The sequence below is a fragment of the Leucopleurus acutus genome, assembly GCF_964270905.1.
Source record: "Leucopleurus acutus genome assembly, chromosome: 11".
Classification (NCBI taxonomy): Eukaryota; Metazoa; Chordata; class Mammalia; order Artiodactyla; family Delphinidae; genus Leucopleurus; species Leucopleurus acutus.
The window spans coordinates 24,357,275-24,363,527 of NC_139152.1; positions in this window are offsets into that span (position 1 = coordinate 24,357,275).

Genomic DNA, 6,253 nt, shown 5'->3' on the forward strand with positions numbered 1-6,253 from the left:
TTAAGAGGTACAATATGATGATTTGATGTACATATACATAATAAAAGGATTACTACAATCAAGCTAGTTCACATATTATCTGCTCACATAGTTACCATATATTTTGGTGATGAGAGTACCTGAGATCTACTGTCTTAGTAAATCTCCAGTATTCAATACAATATTTTTAACTATAGTCATCATTCTGTACATTAGATCTCTAGACTTATCCATTCTCTATAACTGCAGCTTTGTACACTTTGACCAACATATCTCCATTTCCCCCATCTCTGCATGCTTGGTAACCACCATTCTACTCTCTGCTTCTAAGTATTCAACTTTTTCAGATTCCACATATAAGTGAGACTGTGCTTTTTTTTTTTTCCCCGCCCTGGATCTGGCTTATTTCAGTTAGCATAATGTCCTCCAGTTTCATACATGTTGTTGCAAGTTGCAGGATCTCTTTCTTTTTTTAAGGCTGAATAATTTTCCATTGTGTTTCTTTATCCATTCATCCACTGATGGACACTTAGATTGTTTCCATATATTGGCTATGGTGAGTAATGCTGCAATTAATATGGGAGTACAGTTTTCTCTTTGAAGTACTCATAGAGATTCATTTCCTTTGGGTATATACCAGGGGAGGGATTATTGAATCATACGGAAGGTCTTTTTTTAGTTTTTGAGGAACTTCCATACTATTTTCCATAATGGCTGTACTAATTTATATTCCCATGAACAGTGTACGAGGGTTTCATTTTCTCCACAACCTCACCAACACTTATCATTTATTTTAATATTTTTAAATAATAGCCATCCTAACAGGTGTGAGGTGCTATCTGATTGTGATTTTGAGTTGCATAATCCTGATGATTAGTGATTTTGAACACATTTTCATATGCTTGTTGTCCATCTATATGTATTCTTTGGAAAAATGTCTAATCAGGTCCTTTGCCCATTTTTTAATTGGGTTATTTGTTTTATTGCTGTTGAGTTATATGTGTTCCTTATATATTTTAGATATTAATCTCTTATCAAATATATGGTTTGCAAATATTTACTACCATTCCATTGTTTGTCTTTTCACTTTGTTGATTGTTTCCTTTGCTGTGTAGATTTTTTCTAGTTTTATGTTATCCCACTTGTTTATTTTTGCTTTTTTTGCCTGAGCTTTGGTGTCATCCCAAAAACTTGTTGCTAAAACTAATGTCAAGGAGATTTTCCTCTACGTTTTCTCCTGGGAATTTTATGACTTCAAGTCTTATACTTAAATCTTTAATCTATTTTGAGTCAATTTTTGTGTATGGTGTAAGAGTCCAGTTTCATTGTTTTATATGTGGATCTCTATTTTTCCCACCACTATTTGTTGAAGAGACTATCCTCTCCCCATTGTGTATTCTTGGAACCCTTGCCAAAAATTATTTGACCATATATGCTTGGATACATTTCTGGGCTCTCTTTTTGTTCCACTGGTCTAAATATCTGTTTTTAATGTCACTACAATAATGTTTTGATTACTATATGTTTGTAATGTAATTTGAAGTCAGGAAGTATGGAGCCTCCAACTCTGGTCTTCTTTCTCAAGATTGCTTTAGCTATTCAGAGTATTTTGTAGCTCCATACAGATTTTAGAATTGTTTTTTCTATTTCTGTGAAGAATACTACTGGAACTTTTATAAGGGTTGCACTGAATCTGTATATTGCTTTGAGAAGTATGTGTATTTTAACAACAATAGTATCAAAAGGATTATACACCAGGATCAAGTGGAATTTATCCCTGGGATGCAAGGTTGGTTTAACATTTGTAAATCAATTAATGTAATACATCACTTTAACAGAATGAAAGATAAAGACCACATGATTCTTGAAATAGACACAGAAAAAGCAGCTTACAAAGTCAAACATACATGCATGATAAAAACTCTCAACAAAATAAGTATAAAAGGAAATTTTTTTCCTTAACATAATAAAGGCTGTTTATGAGAATCCCACACCTAACATCATGATCAATGGGGAAAATTGAAAGCTTTTCCTTTCGTACAAGGATTTGATACAAGGCAAAGACACCCACTCTTGCCACTTTTATTCAACATAGTACCAGAAGTACTGGCAAGAGCAATAAGATAAGAAAAGGAAATAAAAGGCAACAAAATCAGAAAGGAAGAAATAAAATTATCTCTACATGATCCTATATGCATAGGCATTTATTTTACATTGTATTTGAGACCCATTGATTTGGAGGGGAAAAGAGCACCACTAAAACATACACACAAAATATATTCATCATATTTTGATAATATATCTTTGTTTTTGTGAGTAATAATGCTATTTCTGGATTTTGGTTTTTTAGGCCTATGTTATATTGGGATAAAGGCAACCCAAATATTACACTTCTGTATTCTCCTTGAGTTCTGAATCAGTTGAGAAATGAAACAAAACATAATAAATCAGGTGGAAATCATAATATCACATTTATTATATGTAAAGCTGTTATTGGATAATTAGGCTTTTATCTATAGGCAAGTAGACCTTTAATACTCAATTCCAAAATTAGGCAGAATTAGTCACCCAGACACAAGCAGTAGTGGAAAAATCAAGCTCCCTCCTCCCTGCATGGAGTACTGAACCCAATTCAAGCTTTCTGCAAGGCAGCTATTCCCCAAGAGAAAAAAGATATGAAAGGTCTAGGACAGCAGTCTCAAAGTGTGCTTCTAGGATGAGCAACGTTTGCATCATCTGGGAAGTTGTTAGAAATGCAAATTATCAGAAGCCTTCTAAGACATTCTGAATCAAAAATCCTGGGGAGAGGATGCAGAAAATCTATTTAACAAGTCCTCCAGGTGATTCTGAGACAAAGTAAAGATTGAAACCCAACAATTTATCTCAGTTTCTTCTTCCAAACCAGTTTTATTGAATTAAAAGGCTTATTATATTAGTGGGACTACTTTCATATGAAAGAAAACATTAGGAGTGGGGAAGGAGTGTTTTGTCCCTAAAATTTGTTTTGAATTAAAATACTTATTGACTTGATTGATTCAGTTTAGTTTTACTTTAGAGTAATATTATTGGAAATTCCAGATCATTTGAATAGTTTATGGGTACCCAGGAACAGAATAGTTGACACTGAGATTGTTTCAGAAAAATGTATGTATACGTACCATAAATGTGAATGATAATTTCAGTCTTCATAATTGTGATCTAAACAAGAATCCATGCTTACAATTTTTTGCCTTTCTTTTGATGATTGGCATGTGAGGCTTCTCTAGTCAATATTCAGGGACTGGTGCACATTTGCCAAAGCCCCAGAATTCATACAAGTCATCCAGTTGCCCCGTCACCTTTAACTAATCTTACCTTTATTTGTTTATTGTTAGACTTTGTGACACATGATCATAATGTGTGGAACATGGTGATACAAACAACCTAGATTAAACAATCTCCTCTAATTAGTGACTATATTCCCTTAGGTAAATTATTAAACCTATCAGGTTTCTTACAACAAACAAACAAGCAAACACTTGGCTTTTTAAAAAATCTTATAGAAAATGTGAATTTTGTAATGTGATCTTTTTGTTTTCAGTATTAGGAAATTCAGTGAAAATTTTGGGGCCAGGTTGTAATATTTATACGTTACCTTAAAACATGTAGTTCTTTGTATTAACTTCCTGCTTTTATTTTACTTTTGCCTTGATTTCTTTTTTATTTTATCTTATTATATTGTAGCCAATATTAAAAAAAATTTTTTTCACATCTTATTGGAGTATAATTGCTTTACAATGTTATGTTAGTTTCTGCTGTACAGCAAATTGAATCAGCTATACATATACATATATCCCCATATCTCTTCCCTCTTGCATCTCTCTCCCACCCTCTCTAACCCATCCCTCTAAGTCGTCACAAAGCATTGAGTTGATCTCCCTGGGCTATGCAGCAGCTTCCCACTAGCCATCCATTCTACATTTGGTAGTGTATATATGTCAGTGCTATTCTCTCACTTCATCCCAGCTTCCCCCCCCCACCAATGTCTTCAAGTCCATTCTCTATGTCTGCATCTTTATTCCTGTCCTGCCATAGGTTCATCAGTACTTCTTTTTTATATTCCATATATATGTGTTAGCAAATGATATTTGTTTTTCTCTTTCTGACTTACTTCACTTTGTATGACATACTGTAGGTCCATCCACTTCACTACAAATAACTGAATTTCATTCCTTTTCATGACTGAGTAATATCCCATTGTATATATGTGCCACATCTTCCTTATCTATTCATCTGTTGATGGACATTTAGGCTGTTTTCATGTCCTGGGTATTGTAAATAGTGCTGCGATGAACATTGTCATACATGACTCTTTTTGAATTATGGTTTTCTCAGGGTATATGCCCAGTAGTGGGATTGCTGAATCATGTGGTAGTTCTATTTTTCGTTTTTTAAGGAACTTCCATACTGTTCTCCACAGTGGCTGTGGCAATTTTCATTCCCACCAACAGTGCAGGAGGGTTCACTTTTCTCCAGATCCCTTCTGGCCTTTATTGTTTGTAGATTTTTTTGATGAAGGCCATTCTGACTGGTGTGAAGTGATACCTCATTGTGGTTCTGATTTGCATTTCTCTAATGATTAGTGATGTTGAGCATCTTTTCATGTATTTGTTGGCCATCTGTATGTCTTCTTTGGAGAAATGTCTACTTAGGTCTTCCACCCATTTTTGGATTGGGTTGTTTGTTTTTTTGAAATTGAGCTGCATGAGCTGCTTGTATATTTTGGAGATTAATCCTTTGTCCGTTACTTCATTTGCAAATATTTTCTCCCATGCTGAGTGTTGTCTTTTCATCTTGATTATGGTTTCCTTTGCTGTGCAAAAGCTTTTAAGTTTAATGAGGTCTGATTTGTTTATTTTTGTTTTTATTTTCATTACTCTAGGAGGTGGGTCAAAAAGGATCTTGCTGTGATTTATGTCATAGACTGTTCTGCCTATGTTTTCCTCTAAGAGTCTTATAGTGTCTGGCCTTACATTTAGGTCTTTGATCCATTTTGAGTTTATTTTTGTGTTTGGTGTTAAGGAGTGTTCTAATTTCATTCTTTTACATGTAGCTGTCCAGTTTTCCCAGCACCACTTATGGAAGAGGCTGTCTTTTCTCTACTGTATATTCTTGCTTCCTTTGTCAAAGATAAGGTGACCATATGAGCGTGGGTTTATCTCTGGGCTCTCTATCCTGTTCCATTGATCTATATTTCTGTTTTTGTGCAAGTACCATACTGTCTTGATTACTTTAGCTTTGTAGTATGGTCAGAAGTCAGGGAGCCTGATCCTCCAGGTCTGTTTTTCTTTCTCAAGTTTGCTTTGGCTATTTGGAGTCTTTTGTGTTTCCATACAAATTGTAAAATTTTTTGTTCTAGTTCGGTGAAAACTGCCATTGGTAATTTGATAGGGGTTGCATTGAACCTGTAGATTGCTTTGGGTAGTATAGTCATTTTCACAATATTGATTCTCCCAATCCCGGAGCATGGTATATCTCTCCATCTGTTTATGTCATCTTTGATTTCTTTCATCAGTGTTTTATAGTTTTCTGAGCACAGGTACTTTGCCTCCTTAGATAGGTTTATTCCTGGGTATTTTATTCTTTTTTTACGATGGTAAATGAGATTGTTTCCTTAATTTTTCTTTCTGTTCTTTTGTTGTTAGTGTTTAGGAAAGCAAGAGATTTCTGTGCATTAATTTTGTACCCTGCAACCTTACCAAATTCATTGATTAGTTCTAATAGTTTTCTGGTGGCATCTTTAGGGTTTTCTATGTATAGTATCACATCATTGGCAAACAGCAAAATATTTACTTCTTTTCCAATTTGGATTCCTTTTATTTCTTTTTCTTCTCTCATTGCTGTGGCTAGGACTACCAATACTATATTGAATAATAGTGACAAGAGTGGACATCATTGTCTTGTTCCTGATCTTAGAGGAAGTGCTTTTAGTTTTTCACCATTAAGAATGAAGTTTGCTGTAGGTTTGTTGTATGTGGCTTTTATTATTTTGAGGAAGTTTCCCTCTATGCCCACCTCCTGGACAGTTTTTTTCATAAACGGGTGTTGAATTTGCCAAAAGCTTTATCTGCATCTATTGTGATGATCATATGGTTTTTATTCATCAATTTGTTAACATGGTGTATCACACTGATTGTTTTGCATATATTGAAGAATCCTTGCATCCCTGGGATAAATCCCACCTGATCATGGTGTATGATCTTTTCAATGTGTTTTTGGATTCTGTTTGCTAGTA